General features: G+C 42.5%; 1 long non-coding RNA gene across 1 annotated transcript; it reads right to left on the bottom strand.

Annotated features, from left to right (window-relative positions):
- Positions 1-13: 13 nt before the first annotated feature.
- LOC132323759 (uncharacterized) lies at positions 14-17,632 on the bottom strand. Its single transcript, XR_009485429.1, has 3 exons — positions 17,189-17,632; positions 1,676-1,921; positions 14-263 (listed from the first exon to the last, which is right to left on the bottom strand). It is a non-coding gene; the product is annotated as an uncharacterized LOC132323759 (long non-coding RNA).
- Positions 17,633-20,841: the final 3,209 nt, after the last annotated feature.

The raw sequence follows: 20,841 nt of genomic DNA, 5'->3' as shown, positions 1-20,841 counted from the left end.
AACAGTTTAGTATATATATGGATAGTATTTATAGATACTAGCCATAATTAAATTAGATTTTACAGCTATTGCTATGCACTTCTGGAACTAAAAAACATGATCAAGTACAGGATGTTGCTAGATAAAGAAGAGTCATCAAATACAAAATACCCACAATGGAGAGCTTCAGTTGCTGGTACACAAGCTGCCCAAGTGTCATGAGACTGAGTTTACAGATGCAGTTTCTGGACTCCACCAATGCTTGCTTCATACAGCTGAAAACCCTACAAAACATGGGAAAAATCACTTTTGTGGATTCAGTCCTAACCAACATCGTGGAGTAAGCTCGGACGTAGGTAGAGGCTGAAGCACTTAAAGTTGGAGCTTCTGGAAAGTTCTGCAGCTTCCAAAAGACATCCATATTTTTCTGGCAGCTGTGACCAGTATCACTAGTAAACAACAGCTGGAGCACATCAGGAGAGCTTCTAGGCTGAGCTCTGTGCTGCTCAAAGGGAAGACCCCTCACACTCACTGGGAGATCTGTGTGTCTGCACAGAGACTGCTGGTTATTGCAAAATGGCAATAACCAGCAGTCTCATTTTAAATACATTCTCTTGATCCAAACCAAAGCACTAATGTAGATGCTTTCCATTAATCCCATGCATTGGTAGCTAAGTCCTTGTGTTACAGGTTTGCAGTACTGTTGATGTCATGGTGCTCATGCTTGACACATTTTATCTTCGGTAAATTAAAAAAAAAAATTAAGACTTAGAAAAAATATTGCTTGGCAGTGGGTCAGATGAGTACCCTGAAAGTGCAATTTAGCTTTCTGGGCTTTTGGTTTGAAAGAAGGTTTTTCCTAAAATAAGCAAAGCAGGAACCTTTGCAACTGAACTCAAGCATTTCAAAGACTGTGTCAGTAAGGAATTGCCACCTGTAGATAAACAGAGATGGGGAAGGCAGGAGAAAGGAAGCCAAACCCAGCCAAGCCAAGCTACGCCAAGCCAAGAAATGGAAGGCAAAGCAAGGCAAGGCCAGAGAAAGCATATCATAGATTGTTGTGAATTCTGTGAGGTTTATTATCTCAACACGTTTGGTATCACAAAGCTGCCAAGTGCAAGATAACTTTCACAGATCTGTCAGGCAGCTGTGTTACAAGCCCTTCCTGCTCATGTCCAGGACTCAGCTGGGCTGCAGCCAGAGCTCCTACTTCAGTCTCCTTAGAGGAGGAAGGCAGGCATGTTGCTAAAGCCTTATCATCTCAAAATTCACCAGGGCCAAATGTAGATCTGATCAGGAAGAGAAAGGGGCTCAGTAGTGTCCATTTCCTCATGTCCTATTGTCGCCCCATTTCTCCTCACAGAGAAAAGCAAGGCAATCTTCCCAAGAATATTTCCAGGATTCACATTCCCTGAACCTCAGAGAATGAGCAGAACAATTCTTATCTCATTTGCTATGCCTGTGTTTGTGCACAAGTAGAATACAATATAGAAATTGTTTGCCCAAAGTGATGGTGTTTTGTTTCCTTGGCCTATCAGGGCCAAGCGTGTGTGTGTGTGTCAGGACTGTCGGCTGGCAGTCACGAGATGCTGTGCAGCAGAGTGCAGCTGAGTGCTTGGCAGAGTCAGTTTAGATGTAAAGCACTATAATGTAATATAGTATAGAATAATATAGTATAATAAAGTCATTAATTAACCTTCTGGTAAGATGGAGTCCTCCTCATCATTCCTCCTTTGTCGGGGGCAAAAATATCCACTGTATCCTAGCACTCCTGCATGCTGTTAAGGTGCACTCTGAATCTCTAGATTTGCTGCTTCCTTGAAACAGCTCTCTCTGTGCAATGTTCTTTTGCCTCCCAACAGTCTTCTCCATTTCTTCCATGCATCTTCCCTGCTCCCAGACTTCAATACAGCAGTGGGTACCCTACTGCATCACTTTCTCTCTGGTGGAAATATCAATTAAAAATATTTGAGTGGTTATTTTCAACAGCAACAAATGAGTTGTCATAGACAAATACAGAAATTAAAGTTAAAATTCCTCAGAATATTTATTACCTCTTCACATTCAAGGCAAACCTTGGCTAGATGCTATAAGCCAGATTTTGCATTTGAGAGTCTAACAATTTCCAAAAAACTGGTGTTAGAGAATGTACACACAATGTACATGCATAAAGATTTTCTATGTCATATGCTTCTGTATGTTTCCACCTATATTTTTGTACAAATAATAAATGCATAGGAGGCTCATTTCCCCACAAAATACAGAAATGAAAGTGCTTGCTGTAAAAGTGCAGACAAACAAGTTTAGCCAAGAGTTAACTCTAGTTTAGGATGGATTAATTTGTTCATTATTATTCTTTACAAACTTTGCAGGAAGCCTGACAGACAAAAACTGGTCCAAGTTCTGTATTTTCACTGTCAGTGATGCTTGTGCAAAATCAAAAAAAGAATATATATCTTGGCATGACAGTAAGGCACCAATAGCCCAAGGCTATTCCTTTTCTACACAGATTTCAGTGTGAAAATGGTAGGAAAACCAAAATAATTTTCGCGCTGCTAGAGGGTACTGTCAACTGTGAAAAACAGAAAGACAACTATAAACATGATTATTCAAGTGCATCCTCTGAACTAACAGGAAGATTTTGAAGGGCTAGCACAGAATTTTTAAAACATGCTAAGCAAGACAGATAGATAGGAAATGATTATGGTGGTTTCCTCCTTTGCGAAATACTTTTACCAAAGAGATATTGAGCCGATTGATTTGGTTCTCAGCAGAATGCATGAGGAGGGTAAGACCTGATGCAGTTTTTAACTCCATTTCTTCAGCATCCCTGTTAGATGTTTTGCACAGCCGTACCTTCTGAATAAATTTATTTGGGATCAAACTCTAAGTATCAATTAAGACTTCACTGGAAAATCTACAGGACTGAAGAATGAATATTTGGTCCTTAGGCGTGTAAATGAAAAGGTCATATTCAAAGTATTTTTCCTTTTGTAACATGAAAGAGAAGATTCCCAAAGGATCACTTGTGTGCTGTCCTGTGAGCCCTTTCAAAAGGCACATGCCCTGGAAAAAAAGGCACCCATTGCTGTGGTGGCACCTGTTACTGCAGCTGCTGCTGCTCTTCCAGGTGCGTAGCAAAAGAGGGCAGTGGAGCACTGTATATTTCAACAGATTAAACTAATGATCCCTGCAGGTCTTTTCTCTAGATGTCTTTGCTGCAAAAATTATTACAATACCTAAAAAAGCAATCATGTTGTATTAATAACATCCAGACAGTTTAAACAGAACATCTCTTTTGCTTTCACTGAAAAAGGCATTTCTCTCCCAGTGAGCCTTATAATCGATTGACTGAAATTTCATTACTTCCAAATCTCCAGTCACAGGAGGTATTGCATTTTCACCCACTAACAGGATTCTCCATGTTGGTTTCTTTTGCATTATCTCTTTCACATGCTTTCCAGCGAGGTTTGCATTCCTGCCTGTAATGCATCTCTCCAAGTTTAAAACAGCCAACAGTAGTTTAAGTGTCATCCCATGGAATGGGTTTTGTTTCCATTTCTGTGTCACTAACAAGACACCATGCTGGTTTTAGCCAATGTACCATGGACATTCATTGCTTATGCTGGGCTCTTTCTTAATTTATTAGGCAGTTCTACCTTCTGAATCCTTCCTAAGTGTTTCTAGACTTTGTCTGTACCACATCCATTTCAAAATGTGTTCGTTCATGCAACTTTAAACATTTAGCAATCCACTTCAAAATGTGATCGTTCGTGCAACTTTAAACATTTAGCAACATCATTTGTTGTTCCCATATTTAACAAAAGAGATTGAAGGTCAAAGGTATCTTCAAACATTTCTAGTTTTACACTGTGATATAACCAAATCTGCAGTTTGGGGTTGCTTTGGTTTTTCACTTGGAGTCTAGGATGATGCTTCCTTTTGCTGAAAGTGGCAGTTCCCACTTCAGTGTAAGTTGACATATATAATATGTTGTTAAAAATAATGACATATTATTTAAGAGAAATGATCACAGTTAAGAACCCTGCCCTCTCTACCAAATAACCCTCTTTCATCTTGTCAAAAACAGCCTTTAATCCTCCTTTAAAATGACAAAGGTTTACAGTGTCAATATACTCCTTGGGATGGCAGTGTTCTAACCAGATTTATTACCAAAGCTCTTACTTTACCATTATAAGCCAAACTCTGGTACTCAAACGTCATTCATTACAAAATCTCAATTTTTATTTAATGGCTATTACATGTCAGCACTGTCTCCAATCTTCCTTTGATGCAAAAAGGGGATATGGCAAGATAAACTTTGATGTGCCACATCCAACATGAAGTTTGAATTATTTATAAATGTTTGGAAAATTACATAAAATGATAGTGTAAGATATGCAATCCATTACCACTACATTCTCAGATCAAAACACAGTAATCACCAACATCATTATCTTGTTTCAGAGCAGTTTCAAGGGCAGCTCTGGACTGGGATTACAGAGTCAGTATATGGGAACAGTTCTTCCATGGTCCAAGTAGAAAATTCAAGGAAGTGCCCCCAGCCTCCTCAACCTCAGTTTCCTCGCCTTTGTAGCAGGGGGACTAACACCCATCTTTTCTGTAAAGTGTTTGGACATCATGGTGTACCTAGTTTTTGTATTTACAGTACAGAGCCCAGATATTATTTCTGTTATTACAGTTTTTGTTCTATTTTTACAGGGATATTGTATTATTCCTACTGCTACAGTTTTCTGCCTCCAGGGTGCTGGGTCTTGAGCAAACTCAAATGCAGGCTGGTCAAAGTCGACTGCTGTTTACATTTGAAAAATATTTCAGAAGTGTAAGACCATCTTTTCCACACCAGTGCACTTAAATGTACAGAAAAATCAATAATTTTCTCTACGACTGACTAGGCTTTTTCCAGTAGGTCTTGCACAGTTAAAAAGGCATAAACCACCCTCAAATATAAACAGAAAAAAACTTGCAATAGTGCTAACTGCGCAAAAGTGAACTTTTTTTTTTTTTTTGTGAGATGTTTACAGAAATACTTTTATGCTTTGGTTAACTCCCTGAGCAGAAAAACTTTCTTAAAGAAGAAATATTGTTTAGTCTTTATTTTTATTTATTCATTTTGTCCTTAACTAAGTAATAAAGCAATATTGTACTTCAGAGATGGACCTAACAAGCAATTTAAAACTAACTCTTCCTTTCTCCTCTCCTTAATTACTCCTGATGTCCTGATATAGCTTTCTCTACACATACGTCTTTAGATTGCTTTTTAATATAAAAACGATAGATTAGGATTTTATCATTTGCATTTTGTATCAAATTATAAAATTTATATAAAGATAGATAGAAAGATAGAAAGATAGAAAGATAGAAAGATAGAAAGAAAGATAGAAAGATAGAAAGATAGATAGATAGATAGATAGATAGATAGATAGATAGATAGATAGATAGATATACACACATACAAAAAACTAAGAGCTGAGCAAATTCAAGAATTCAAGTCAGGTGAAAATCAAGTGACTTTCCAAATCTCAGTGTTGGTTATAACACCACAGAGTTTCTATGGTGCTTCAGCACCAAAATAAGGGCATTCCACACATGAAAGCTGAGGATTTTCCAGAAAGAGAGAATCCTTTACCCAAGGTGCTGAGTAGAAAAGGAGACAGGCATGGGTGGACCACCATCTTGAGCAGAGATAAAGCCCACCCAGAAAGTTCATTCAGGAGTGCCTTTAATTTGCAAAGGGGTTTATTTCATTCTCACTCCTGTTGGCATAAGTGTAGTGAAAGGCCAGAGAAACCTCTCACTGTCAGGAGTTCCAGGAGCTGCTTTTGCAAACCAGGCGGTTTCACCCTTCATTTCTGGGGTACTGACCCAGCTCATAAACTGCAAAACAAACTGTAATAAACTGTGACCTGAAGTTAAGCAAAACAAGGAAATCAAAATGAGTTTGGTGGTAATAGGCAAATGAAGTGACCACTTGCAATTGAAGCATCACTAGTAATAAATGTGTGCATATGTGTGTGTTTGTATAACATCTCTTTTAATTCTTGACAATAAATCCTCTCGTTGCAGACCTTAATGTAACAGATATTACACAGAATGCTTAGAAAACCAGAACCATTATAACTGGTAAAAAAGAAACCAGCAAAATGCAAGTAAGTAGAAGGATTTACGTGTGGGTTTAGTTTCTAAAAAAATTGACTTTTTACGCATAGGAGAAAACAAAATTAAGCTTTCCTTAGCAAGGACCATTATTCAAAGGACAAATTATTCTGGTCCACAAGTACCATCTGCTACTATTACAGGAAGGGAAAGAAAAATGTAGTCACTTTCTGCTTTGAAAGTGCTTATTCTCCTCTTTTGTGACGCTCAGAGGTGATGATAATTTTGCATTTTTCAGTCTGTGCCCTATCAGGGTACAAAACCTGCTGCTTACACAGGAGAAAGGAAATCCACCACAGGTTTCTAGCAGAACAGCTCTGATGGGAGGAGGATGAGGGTGATAGGTGGCTATAGGGCTGCATGTTAGGATAAAAAAGCATGAGGAGATTGTGTTGGAACTGAAATCAAGCAGTAGACACCATCCAACCAGTAATGAAAGCAACATTACATTCTCACAACAAAAGAGCTCTGCAACTACCTACTAACTGAAATGGTAAGAGAAAATAAATGTATTTCACAGTTTAAGCAACTGCTCTACTCATACAAACGTAGGTCAAAAAGAAATGAAGTTACAGTTCTAGTGCAGAAATCACAGGACTATAAATGAAAGGATATTCACAAGCTTAATTCAAACAGCTATCTTAAAAATGGCAAATTAGGAAATACATTTTACTACACAGACCAAAATGTTTTGAATATCCAATAAAAAGATAGCTACATGCCCACGCTGGGTCACAACATCATGTTGTTTGATAAGGCACATCACTCTAAATGTCTTATTGTGCATCTGAGCTTGTTTTCCAGACTGCACCACAGAGTGACTGCCACAATACAGCATGTCCTGACGTCACAGCTCTGCAGTTCCACTCCTCGCCAGACGCTGGAGAGCCTCTGTCAGGGGAGACTCTTCTGTCTTCTAAGAGCCTCTCCACATGAGAAATGCACCTGGGAAATGCCACTCCCAGAGGATTTGCCTGACATCCATCCATCCATCCATCCATCCATCCATCCATCCATCCATCCATCCATCCATCCATCCAATGCTATATATTAATCTTTTCTTCCAGCTACTAGCAAGGTATCCTGCAAAACTTTTCCCACCCCACACAGCACAGCTACCACTGGTACATCCCATCCAGGATGCTGCCTTTCAGTGAACTCCCTCCTTGCTGAATTTCAAGAGCTTTAAGTTATTTTTACAGTTATCACAAGAGCCATTTCATTTCTGTAGCCATCCAGAGGACCACAGTGTGTATAAGAAGTCTACATTGCTCAGCTGACATTCATAAATCAGTAGCAAAATATCCATAAGCTTATCCAAGAGTGACTCCATTTTGGTTCATACAGAGGTTCTCAGGAGTGCTGATTTTTTCACTTTCTTTCATGAAATCTGCTGAACCAAAGGCACACATTACATAGCCATATTTTTCAACCATATATCATGAACATTTCTATTTCATGAGATAACAGTCTGCTTTTTAATTTAGCAGCATTTTGTATAGAACACACATTACACATTAATAGATGTTACTAGTTTTAATTTCTGTGTATTCCATCAATCATTGCCAAATCAGCTTTAAAAAGGTACCTGGCTAGACAGGCTGAAGAGTGACAAAGGTGGCTGGGTGTCACCCTAGCTGCATTCCTTACTGGGTTGCTACTTTCTGCAGCCTGAAGGAGGACTCCAACTGTTTATTAATGCCTATATGTATCCTCAGAACCAACGCCTGTGCTAACAGAAATTGGCACCACTCCACTGAAGTCAGCTGAATGTTTGTAACAAATGAACAGCTCCTCCACAGCAAGCAAAATTCTGCTTTCCTTTATGTATCATCCCACATGCCCATAGGATTTTGCCTTGGTGATTAAAAGAGAATGACTCACAATAGTGGCTGCAGTGTCTTCCAAGCCAGTCCCTGCTTCTGTTGTGCTGTACCCTCCTTCCAGCTGACCTTGTTTGTGTGGCCAAAAGTAAGAGAAGAAACCCTTGGCTGACAATAAAGATAATATATTTCATATTACCATTACATGTTTATCCTTGGAATTCACAGTACTTCCAACATGCAGACTCAAACTAAAGGAATTTGGTGTCAATGTCTTGTTCCTGGGACAGGAACAGTCAAAACATTTAATTCTTAAAGCCAGCAGCAGGTTCATAGAAGTCTGGAATAAATAAATTACATATACTACCTATTCATCTGAATACTGTATAAAATTTTAAAAAGGGAATTGTCATGTGAATTTAATAGACAATACAGAACTTTACTGCTTCATACATAATTTTGTTTTAGAATTAAGAGAGCTTTCATGAACTCAAGTAGAAAAGCAAGTTTTGTCTTCCACTTTCAATTTAAAATCTCTCCAGGCTTGTAAGCCCACATGAGAGAAAAAATTAACGTCACTTCAGAATTCTTAAAAATAGCAGTTTATGCATTCAAATATGTAAGTTTTTTCCCTAGGCTCAAAATGTTTTCATCATTTTTTGATACATCTCCAAGCAAAAAAATAACAACTGAGGTACAGAAGTGTGGCTTTTCATGTGTTTAATAAGGTGGGGGGTGGCAGTGAGCCTGTATAATAACACGGGAGAATCACTGTTTAAACCCCTGACAACAGATGCACTGCAGCTCTCATTTATCTTGGATTTGCACTGAAAATAATTACTCTTGATAGCTCCATCTTGTAAATTTGGAGTACACTTAGGTGTATGATGAAATGTCAGAATAAAGGGGACCCAGTATCTCCTTGTGCAGCTTCCCTGAGTCTGCCCACCATCCAGTCAGGCAGGCAGACACTGCAGCACAGGCTCGAGCACTGAGGAAAAGGCTTTTTCTACCTGGGAAGGAAAGGTACAGTGGCCTTTTGCATTAAGTGCCTTTTTCTCTAGTTAGGAATCTGCTTTCCACCTAAATATAAGCTGTGAGTAGCCTAGGTATGAAATGACAGGTTTGGTGTTGAAGCATGCCATTCCCATGAGATTGCTTTTTTCTTCAAAGCCACAGTTCATATTTAAGCCAGGCAGTATCTGAAAATCCTACAGTACCAACTACCTGTATGGCCATGGAAGTTAATGTGACAAGGCTTTGTACAGCTGAAGACAAACAGAAAGATAAAAACTGGACCAGATTACAGAAAAAATTACACTACACAAGGGTATGACCAGCATGATTATACTATAGTCAGAGTGATGTAACTGAATTAATTTCTAGCTCCTAGAAATGTGCTGGAGTCCCCACAGAGGTGTAAGAATTAAGCAGGCTGGAAGTATATTGCAACTTTTGTCTTCAACCTCAGGTCACTGTGATCTGTGAAGGCTTCATCCCCCACATATGAGCACAGTGATCATTCTGCTCTAGTGGTGCACTGCCAGGTTCCACTTCAGCTCCACACCTCACCATATCCTGGAGTATTGTACAGGATAAGAGTTGTAGATGTAAAATGTAAGGATGATAAGGATTACTGGGAACAGATTCCCACTCAGTTCCAGTCCCAGTTCTGTTCCTCTATCCTTTTGGTTTACCTGTCTAGCATATATTTAGAGTTAAGGAAAGAGTGCATAACAACAAGCCAGCCAGTGCTCACTCCCTCAGAAGACTCTCAAGAATACATGCTTGATAAGATCATACAGTCCTAGGATAGCTCAAGCTGTAAGGTACCTTAGAAGGTCTCAGAAAGTAGGGCCAGCTTTGAGGTCAGACCTTGTTGCTCAAGAGGTCTTAAAAACCCCCAAGGACAAAGACTACTGAACTCCAGCTCTGGAGACTTCAGTGCAGAAAAGACATGGACCTGGTGGAGCAGGTCCAGAGGAGGGAACACAGGAATGACCAGGGGAACGAGGAGCATATCACCTCTGCTGTAACAGACTGAGAGATGGGCTTTTCAGCCTGGAGAAGAGAAGGTTCTGGGGAGAGTTTATAGCAGTTTTCTATTACCTATGGGGGCTACAAGAAAGCTGGAGAGAGACTTTTTACAAGGGCATGCAGTGATACGAAAAGCTTCAAAGTGAAAGAGGCTTAGATTTAGAAAGATTTAGATTAGATTTTAGGAATAAATTCTTTACTGTGAAGATGGTGAAAAGACTGCAACTGCTTATCGAGAGAAACTGTGGATACCCCGCTCCTTGAAGTATTCAAGGCGAGACTGGATGGGGTTTTGTGTAATCTGGTCTAGTGGAAGGAGCTTCTGAACAAATTCAAACACAAAAAGGAAGCCCCCAGAGGAAGTAAGGACATGAGCACATTGCCAACTCATGTACCTAAAAAAAAAGTTACAGTGTTCCTCAGTTTTCCCATGTCCTAGGAAACCATCTTATGGAGAGCAGCCACATTTTCCTTAGTCTTCCTTTTATAACCCAGGTATGTAGGTATGTACCTATAGAAGGGTTTTTATTTGCCCTTGATGTCCCCGTCCAGATTTAATTCTATCAGGGCTTTACCTTACCTAACCCTATCCCCAGCTGCTTGGGCAATCTCACTGTATTCCTCTCAAGCTGTCTATCCTTGCTTCCATACTCTGTAGGCTTCCTTTTTGTGTCTGAGTTTGTCCAGGGGCTCCTTGTACATCCACATAGGCCACATGGCATTTTTGCCTGACTTCTTTTTTGGGATACATTCTTCTTGGTCTTGGAAGAGGCAATCCTTGAGTATCAACCAGTTTTCTTGGACCCCTCTTCCCCTCAGGGCTTTATCCCAGAGGACTCTACCGAGCAGATCCCTGAGGAGGCCAAGGTCAGCTCTCCTGACAAGCAGGGTAGAGAGCTTGCCATGCTCCCTCCTCACTGACCTAAGGATCCTAAACTTCACTGTTTCATGGTCACTGCAGCCAAGTTGAATTATGCTGTACCAGTCCCTAGAAACACACACTGATGTCCTTCTGTGTGCTCAGTGTCTCCCTTTTATCTCCACTGATACCAAGACTTCATTAAACTCCCACTCCTCTATCGTACCTCTTAACTGTGCCAGAATGGTGTTGCAGTAGAAAATAAAAACAAGTCATTAGAATGGAGATTAGTGGCAAACTCATTTTTAAGCCCATTTATATAACCATATCTCACAAGGGAGGTGATGATAGTATGTTCAGGAGTGCATTAATCATAAGAGCTATATAAGAAACCTGCACTGCAGGTTACCTAGCTATGTCACATATAGTGTCCGTCAAGAGCACAACTTAATGAAGACCTTGTTTAGTTTTTGCTGTAGGTATCACAATGACTTTGCTGGGTATCCATTTAATAGGGTTCACAGCAGTCACAACTTGCCACTGAAATGGATACTGAATAGCAAATAAAATTTTCTCCATGAGTTCAGCTTTACCCCAATATGCAATAAATACAGAAGAGGCTATTCATATAAAAGCACTTTTTTCCCCTAGCCCTTGGTAATACATTGCTGTATTTCATGCAAACCAAAACATTTTCTTACTCAGGCATTACATAAAATATCATAATATCCAAAAAGCATCATAATCCTGCAGTAGGTTTCACTGTGAATAAGTTTTAACACTCAAAACTTCAGGAGGATTCTTCCATCGTTTGCACTTAAAAACATAAATACAGAAGTTTTGTTACATCAGAGAGTTGTACATTTGTACTTTTGCAAGAAGATGTTGGCTATTACTGGTTTGAGCCAAGTTCTGCTATCTTTTAGCCAGTTCTGCTATCTTTTCTCTGAGATGTTCTTTTCTCACATATATTTCTTGGTCATAACAGGTTAATTACCTAATAGGATTTTCCCTGTTAAATAGGGACTTTGTCTCTTTGAGGTCAATGGAAAACACAAGACATAAAATCTATTTGTTATTAATGTATCTCTTCCAGCCCACATAACCAGAACTTTTTTTTTTCCAAAGTGAATAGAGCAGTAGCATTTTCTTTATAAAATGATTCCTTTATAACCCAAATATTCAACATCATTCATCTTTGACCACTGAGTCCTCAAGAAAGCATCTGCAACACTATCTGGTTTTCATGTAAATTCCAACGGGGCATTAATAGAGTCAAGTTTCAAGGAAAAAGGAAAAAAGCCATTCAGGTAAAGATTCTCAGCTTGCTCTAGAACTGCAAATTTCTATTTTGATCATGCAGATTGTGCAAATGTATATACATATATACAGGCATACAAATGCATGTATATTTATATGTACATACAGTTTCTGTACAGGAAAGTGGCAATTTTTGTGCTCTAAGCTTCTCATTTTCCTTCACATTAGCTCCACTTCTTAAAGTTTGAACACACTGGAGTCTCTCTTCTACTGTCTTGATATAACACTCTTCTTTCTTTTCCCAAACCTTTGTCTTTCTTCATCAGTCACAAGCAATTTTTTCCACATTTTTTTCACAACTGTAATCCACATTCAAACTATGCTCTACAATGAAATATAGAATATCTAAATGTCACCTTATTGGTATCCTTTACAAATGATTTAATGACTTGTGAAAACACCAGTAAATATATTTAGTATTCCAAAGTAATATATCAAAACATCCAAAATAAGAATGCAATTCTCAACAGCAGAGAGTGTTATGAGCCTCTCCAAGCTAAAGCTCACATTTTCTCACTTGGGTAAAATTTTAAAAGTTATCAGAATGCCTCTAAGAAGAGCAGATGCTGCTATGCAACTACATGTACCATACCAGCAATGCATATTAAAAGTAAATTTTTTTTTTTAAGCTATATTAATAGATATTAGGATATTTCAACCAAAGAAACTAGCTTAATGTAGAACAACAAATAAGCAAGTGTGTGCTGCTTTCCAATACACTCATCATTTGGTCAGCCCACTTCAGGAAAATCAATCCGTGCAGTTTGTCTACAAACCGCATTACGCACCAAGTCACAGCTCAGAGGATTAATGCTTAGAAGGGAGAGGAGAAAACACTCATGCATCAAAGAAAAACTGGGGAAAAAGTCATCCATTGCGAACCAGCAGTGGAAATTTCCCGTATGTCTGAATGACCACTTGCAGCCCTGACGTGCCATGCAGCAGGGAGAGAGCAGCCAGGCTCATCGTCCCCGGAGCAGAGATGGATCCTTAGGTGAGGAGCAAATATTCCTGCTTTTCACGACTCCCTCAGACCACCTTTTCAATAACTCCTCACACACAGAGTTTGTATGAACATCACCAATGCAAGACTGTTATTCTAGCCAAGCAAGAAGCAAGATAAGGCCTGCTCACGCTGCATGTTTAATACACTTGTTACAGTGACACTGTATTTCCTAATACTGCCCCCAAATTTGGCATTTAAAGGCTCCTGCCAGTTTCAAGTGTTAGAATCATGGCATCAATTGTACAATTAATCCCAACCATCCCACCTCTGAGTTGTTTATAAGCACACAAATTGGGCCAAGTGCTTGTCACATTACCAATAATCTAAGGCTTACAGAATTTAAGACTGCGAGGAACAACTACAAAATCCTCTCCTTGTACAGAACAGTAGAAAATCTGTCCTAGACTGAGCCCTCCACAAATGGGACTGGAGCTGCACAGGGCAGATCTACGTGTCCTGCCTTACAGCACCTTGAAGGCCCTCTGCTTTACACTCACCTGGAGGGGAAAAAGTACAGCTGAGCACTCGTATGACACAAGGACATCTCCAGGATGCAGCACTGTCCATCCTTGGACCTCCGCTAACCTTTCATCTCTGCAGAGACCCTCCTATGCTGGAATCATCTTCAATTCTCATTTTAAGCCTGTTTTAGGGAAATGGTATAAGATGCAGAGAGGGCATACCATGAAGACACTGATTCTTATTAATCCATCTTATAAGGAAGAAAATAGAAAATAAGAAATCTGTGATTTTTATTGCCTGGTTACTCTTCTTACATGCCACATACAGAAAATATTTATAAATCTGCAGGGAATTTGCCTGACTAGAAATTGAGTAAAGAATGACTTATCCAAAAACATACTGCATGTTTAAGCCTGATGTGAAAAGATTCCCAGGTCCATGATATAGCACGCTACCTTGCAGTAGGAATTAATCCATAAAATTCATTACACTTCTGCTGATGAAGCAGTGGTAACTTCACAGTATTTTTCCACACACAAAAAAAGGCAAAGATTTGAAATATCATTTAACACAGTTTTTGAACAGCCTATTAAATAGCTTTTGGACAAAAAACATACTTTCAGACCATGAAATTACTAATTTTTGTAATAGGGCAAAAAATTTCTCTTGGCTTAAGTAGAAACACGATAACAAGTTGTCTTTGCTTTAAACAAAAGTGCTACTCACGATGTTACAACCTGTCTTATTGCAAAAAACACTTTCAGGTGATCTATATCTACCTGATGCACTGCACCTCAGTCACAGGTGATATTTCAGAGTACACCTCTGAAACACTCTCATACATTAAAAGAGAGCAAGATGGTGAAAATTGTTGAGTTGGGGCACCAGCACAAACACCAAATAGAAATAAAATCATCACCAAACTTCTGAGCAAACAAGTAAATAATTACAAAAATAAGGTCTCTAGGTATTCCACGGTAATCAATTTTACCCTTTTTACTGTTTTAATATCTCTCTCAACTTCAGTAAAATCTTGCTGTTACAAATTCACATGCTAATCTGACAATATATTTCTGACTCTGTCAAAACCAACTGCAAAATTCCACACACAGCTGAGCAAGGCCAGGATATCATTCCCTTCCAAGAGGCATTGCAGCAGTAGGAAAAGGTGTGTTTCAGATCTTTAGGGTTTTACATTTGCTAGTACACGATAATGAACACACAGAGTATTGAACTAAAACCAAGACATCTGTGAATACAACTACAAATCAAATTCAATACTGCTAATCATTGCTCTGCTTATTTTTCAGTTCTGTCAAGCTGGAAAATACCCATTTGATTGTATGCAAATCCTATATGCATATTTATATATAAATATATATATATATATATTCACCTTATTTAGAATAAAACCAGGTATTAAAAAAAATTATACATCTTGTCTCCTAAAAACAATATGCTTAAAAGAATTATGAGCCAGCTGGGAACACTAATGATCAGAAAATAACTGAAGGGACTGTTTCATGCTTTCTACAATTATTAAGTTGATTAATGTCAGTTATGATGGGTAGTACAAAATATGTTTGGTCATATCAACACTTCAGAGCACACATATCTCTTGATATTTAAAGATTTCTGAAAACCACATTAATTTGCCACATTTCATCCAGTTCTATAAATAACAATTTGGTTTACTGTGAAATAATTAACACTAAATGGCAAAGCCTCTATAACTGTCTCACCTGCTAGCTCCTGCCAGCTGGGAGAGGGGCAGAAGGTGTGCACTGCTATTAATTTGGAAGGGAACATGTGACACAACCTGACATGTCAAAGTGTGAAGAGATTTTTGCCACTTTGGTAAAAAAAAGTGCACTGACTGGAGGGGAAAAAAAATGAGGAGGACTTGGAGGTTGTTTTATTTCTACATCATTACATGGATAAGGGAAACAGAGCTATAGCCATTTTTAAATGCCTGTAAGTTTCCCCCTCCTCCTCCCTCTTCCCTTGCTGTTCAGAGCTGTTGAGTAACAGACATTTCAGAGCGTGCATGGGGGAAGTAAACAAATGCATTGCTACTGTAGTTGCAGGGCAAGGAAACATTGATGTCACTGCTGTTACAATCACATTAGTAGCGTGTGTTAACGGTAATGTCATGTTTGATCAACTAGTCAGGTCAAAAGCCCTGCAAAATGCAGTCTGAACAGAAGCACAAACCAAAATGGCAAGAGAATCGCCTTCTGAACAGTTTCCTTCCTGTACAGACCCCTGTTGCAAAGGTGAGCTTTTGGTCACCAATACTCAACGTCAAATCACCCCGAACCACACGATTACACTTTACAGTCGGCTGGGTCCCTGCTCCCCCGCTTGAAACGTGAATTTGATGTTTCTCCTCTTCCCCACTGTGTACACGCACCCACACCCTGCGGCACCTGAACACATCCCGCCAGGGATAACGCACGCAGCTGGAGTTTGCTCCTATTCCTGACAGCTCGTCTGTCAAGGACAGAAACAGTTACAGCCCAAGTGTTTGGGACCATTTTTCTTTCAGCAGGTCTTTTCCACTTCAAACACAATGTGTTGCTGTCTCCCCGCTTCAGCACAGGGTATTCAATACAACCAAACAGTAAGAGCAGAAATCGCCAACAACAAATTCTCTCAGGTGGGAAAACGGCTGGGCAGGATACGTCCCCTCTTGTGTCCCAACAAGTCAGCATGTACATGTTCATCAGTTGTGTACTTTTGATCAACAAATTCTGAAATGTGGTAAACCGGTGAGTGTTAACCCTTTTACAGAGAGTAGCACGTAGGAAATGCAGTATCAGTGAGACCAGACACAGACCGCTACCATCCAGAACTTCCCATGCACATTTTTCTGTCATCTCCCCCACTTCTTTACATCAACCTGGCCCTAGGAAGGAGAAACTCATCCTGCTTCACATCCCCTCCCCGAAGTCTGCCTGCTGGCACTAGCCGGATACCTGACATCTTCCCTTCATTTTCTGTAACTTCCCGATTTGCCCCTGGACTGATGAAGCATTGACTTTCCCCCATCCCCTGGGCTCACCTTTTAGGTCTGCCTGGCGGCGCAGCCACCGCCTGCATACCAATGTGGGGCCGCAAAGGCAGCGCGGCGGCCGCCCTCCGGCACCCGCACCCGCGCCCTGCCGCTCCCGTGGGCGCGCTGCCTTTTGCGCGTTGTCACCTCGAAAAATTTAAAGCGGGGGGACACAGGGACGGGGGCAGGCACAATTTATCCCGGCCAGCAGGACGGGTCCTGCTTGTCCCCAAGGGACACGCATGCCTGTGTGCAGCTGGCGCTCAGGCACGCACATCCACGGGTGTGTGTGTAAGCGGCGTGTGAATGGGGCGCCTGTGCCACATCCATGTGCGTGCGTGTGCGAGTGTGTGTGTGTTTGTGTGTGTGTGAGGGGAGGGGAGCGGAGCGGGAGGGGAGCGGAACGGGAGGGAGGGAGGCAGCCCCGCCGCACCCGCGCATCCCCCGCGCCGCGGAGAGCGGAGACTCACCGGGTCACCCTGGTCTCTGAAGGTCAAGCTCAGGTTGGTTTCTTGATCGCAGTTGTCCTCCGGGCTCTTTCGGCTCGGTCCTTCTCTCTCTTTATTTTTCTTTTTTTCTTCTTGTCTTTCCTTCCCCTTCTCTTCCCCTGCTCGGCCGCGGTGGCAGCGTCTGCCGCCCGGAGGGGCTCCCGCTGCCGTTCCCGGCCCCGCGGGGTGAATCCCGGCTCCTAAGCCCTGGCCCCGCGGCGCCGCTCAGATCCCATGGTCGCAATCCACATCGCGGCAGATGTACCACAGAATCACGTAGAGGATCAGCAGGATGGCGAAGATGAACAAAGCCACCAGGATAGCCTTGGTCACCGGAGAGATGAGGGACTGCATGTCACCCGCGGACCGCCGCCGAGGACAGACGACTCGAGAACTACACGGGGACAGCGAGCGCGGACGGATCCCGCGGCCCCGCCGCCACCCCCGCCGCCGCCGCCGCCAGCGACCCGGCGGGCACCGGCGGCTGGCGCCGAGCCGGTGGCGGAGTGCCGGGGGCTGCCTCGCTCAGCGCCCCCGCTGCGGCGCTCGGGCGGGCGCGGCGGCTCCCGGGCGGGCGGGACGGGGCGGCGCGCACGGACAGCTCGGCGCGGCGGGGCGCCCGGCCATGGGCACCGCGGCCCCGCCGCGGCTTCAAGCCCGCCCTGCGGCGGCGGAGTGCGGCCGGGCGCCGGCAAACTTAGGCGCGGGGGTGGCCCATGGGGGACAGGTGTCAAGCGCCCGGTTGCCCTGCAGGTCTCCGACGAAAGCCATCCACAGGGGAGGGAAAGTTGCGGGCGGGACGCGGCGGGCGCCGCCGCCCCCGGCCCCAGAGGGAGCGTGCGGGGGCAGTGGGAGCCGCGGGCAGCGCGGGCAGCCCGGCCGCGGCAGCCTGGGACCGCGCCGGCCGGCGTGTTCCGCCCAGCCGAGGTGTTCCCTCCCCTCCCAGCCGCTCGCCCCCTCCTCCTTCCTCCTCCTTCTCCTCCTCCACCGCCTCCTGCGGTCCCCCCGCCTCCCGCCGCCACCGCCGCGTCGCGGGGGAGCCCCCCGGCCGAGTCTGTGCTGTGGTTCTAACTGTAGCGGGGTGCGAGGTAACGGGATTTCATTCCCCTGTCCATCCCTTCCGCCTGCACTTAGCATCTTCATCCCCCATATTCCCCATAAGAGACCGACCTGGAGCGGGGGCCGGCGGCGGGGAGGACGGCTGAGGCTTGTCTCCGTTTTCTAAGCAGAAAGGTCACTCTTCCCCACCTCCGAAAAAAATAAAGGGTTTTTTTTTAATTCAGGCAGGTCGGCATGGGTCACAGCCTGCCAAGCTTCCCTCGGCGGTTCTGTGGCCTTTGGCATATGCACCAAAGGTGCTCCAGGACAGATAGCACGAAAATAGGACAGGAAGATGGAAATTGTACGAAAGAGCATCGCTTGCATATTCACCCCCAGCAGCAGGTCTGTTTAGCTTTCAATTCACCCCCGAATTCTGCAGCACCAGAAGTGCCAATGTAGTGGCACATCACGTGTGCACCAACCTTGGCACTCAGCACCTGAAGTGTGTCCAGACACCTGCCCGCCTGCCCGGCACAGCTGATCAGGACCAGGCTTCCAGGCGAAGAGCCAGGTGCCCCAAGATCAGCCCTGCACTGTGAGGCAACCAGAGATGCAGGCATCCTTCCCTCAGGTCACCCAAGCAGGTGGCTGCTGAGGGCACCCTTGGTGGGACACAGGCTGCTCCTGTGGTGTTAGCTGCTTCTGGTATGATGCAAGGAGTTGCCACCTTTGATCTCCAGTGGGGACTGACCAGGTGCCTCTTCACAGAAGGTTCTTGCTGGGTTTCAGTTCTGACTGCAGTTGTATCAAAAATAGAGAAATGCAGAAGAACATCATTGAACCGTATAAGAAAGGGCTAAAAGAAACCCTGAGACGTCATCCCCCAAGAAGGACAAGAGCAACTTTATCAACAGGGAGAAAGAAAGACTTAAGCTTCAATATACAAAAAGTGAATAAATGAAGGATAATCAAATTTGAGGGGAAGAAAGTAAGATACTGCTATATAGGTATTCTAGGCACAAATACTCTAGAGAGAAAATACTCTTGTTAATAATGTCAAGCATGGGGATTTAAGATGGAGTGGAAAGAAAAATATTAGGAAATACTAAGAAAGATAAATACTAGGTCCTTAATTAAGAAGGCCTCTAATGCAGTGAAATGTCTAAAGGGTATGAGATAATATCTCAAGAGAATGTGTTGCAGGACACATAACACAGCTTTTCTAAAAAGCTCAGCTTTTTTGTGCGGAAGGGATGGGTAGCTCTTAAGGGATACCCACCACACCACCTTTGTCTTTAATGCTTTAGTTCCTCATCTGCAGTATGCAGATGGCCATTTTTCCCACCTTTTTCCTTTGGTATGACCACCTTGTCCTGCAAAATTTTCACTGAACCTTTTTTGTCTTTTGGAATGATTACATCTTGTTTAGAGCTGTCTTGCCGCCGGGGCGCGAGTACCAAGTTCATACAATGCAGCTTGGACTCCAAACAGCAACCATGCTCATTAGTTTATAATTTCTAATTCAAAGGAGTGCTGGATTCTGGATGGCTGGGTGCTCATGTCCTATTCTTCGAGGCAAATGTTTTCTAATCCACTTGCTGGACATTAGTGTTTCCTTTGTAGGAAGGTGCCATTCCACATAGAATAGTTGTTCAGCTCACACTCAATGGTTTGTGCGTTGCCATCAGCCTTCCTTGGCTTGGATGCTCTCGATATAGTGGTACTAAACCTGGCAGTGCCAGGCACAGCAGTGGGAATGGCAAGGCATGGCTGATAACCTCCATACTTGTCAGCAGGAGAAGCAAAATAATGCACCATCATTTCTGAAACCAAAATGTGATTGTGTAATGTGCAATCTGTTCTGAACCGGTTTTGAAATCCGTTTGTTTCATTTGCATGTACTTATGCATGAGGGCATTCCTGAGTAATTAAAAATATATAGTCTCTCTTAGTTTGATGTTCTGTCACTGGTGGAGCCTGAGCCAACACAGAAATCACAAGTTAAGCAACAGATATATTGCCAAAGCTGTCCTTAGTTAAGAAAGCTGATTTAAACAAGGAAGTAAACATAAAAACCATCATAGTTTTCAGATGTCTTATTAGTAAGCAGCAGGGAAGAAGGAAATCAATCTTTGCCAAGTGAATAGAGATAACAGTGACAGAAAAATCATTTTAATTTTCACCTAGTAAGCTGATATTAAATTAAACAGGAATACTAATACATGTAGCTTTTAGTTTTCTCTTTCTTGATTCCCTTTGAAAATGTGCTGCATCAAATATACATTTGCAAGGAAGAACATGCAGAAAAGATGGGTAAAAAGACCCAGAGTCACAACATAATGCAGGCAGCTTTAAATGCCCAAATTAAATCCCATGCTAATGCAAGGGATGCTTGTGCGATGTAGATGGCACAAGGAGCCCGGGCTGTTTCTCGTTAATTTCACCAGCAATCTTAGCCAAAATGAAGTTATCCTTGCTCCCTCTCGGCTCTCCAGTCCTCCTGCCAGGATGTTTATTCAGACCTGCTCAAATCTATTGGAAAGACAGGGTCACTTTTAAATTCCCCAGGCTTGGACAGTCTATGTCATCCTGTA

Source organism: Haemorhous mexicanus, chromosome 2 (assembly GCF_027477595.1).
Source record: "Haemorhous mexicanus isolate bHaeMex1 chromosome 2, bHaeMex1.pri, whole genome shotgun sequence".
NCBI lineage: Eukaryota > Metazoa > Chordata > Aves > Passeriformes > Fringillidae > Haemorhous > Haemorhous mexicanus.
This window is presented reverse-complemented; position numbering and strand designations above follow the sequence as displayed.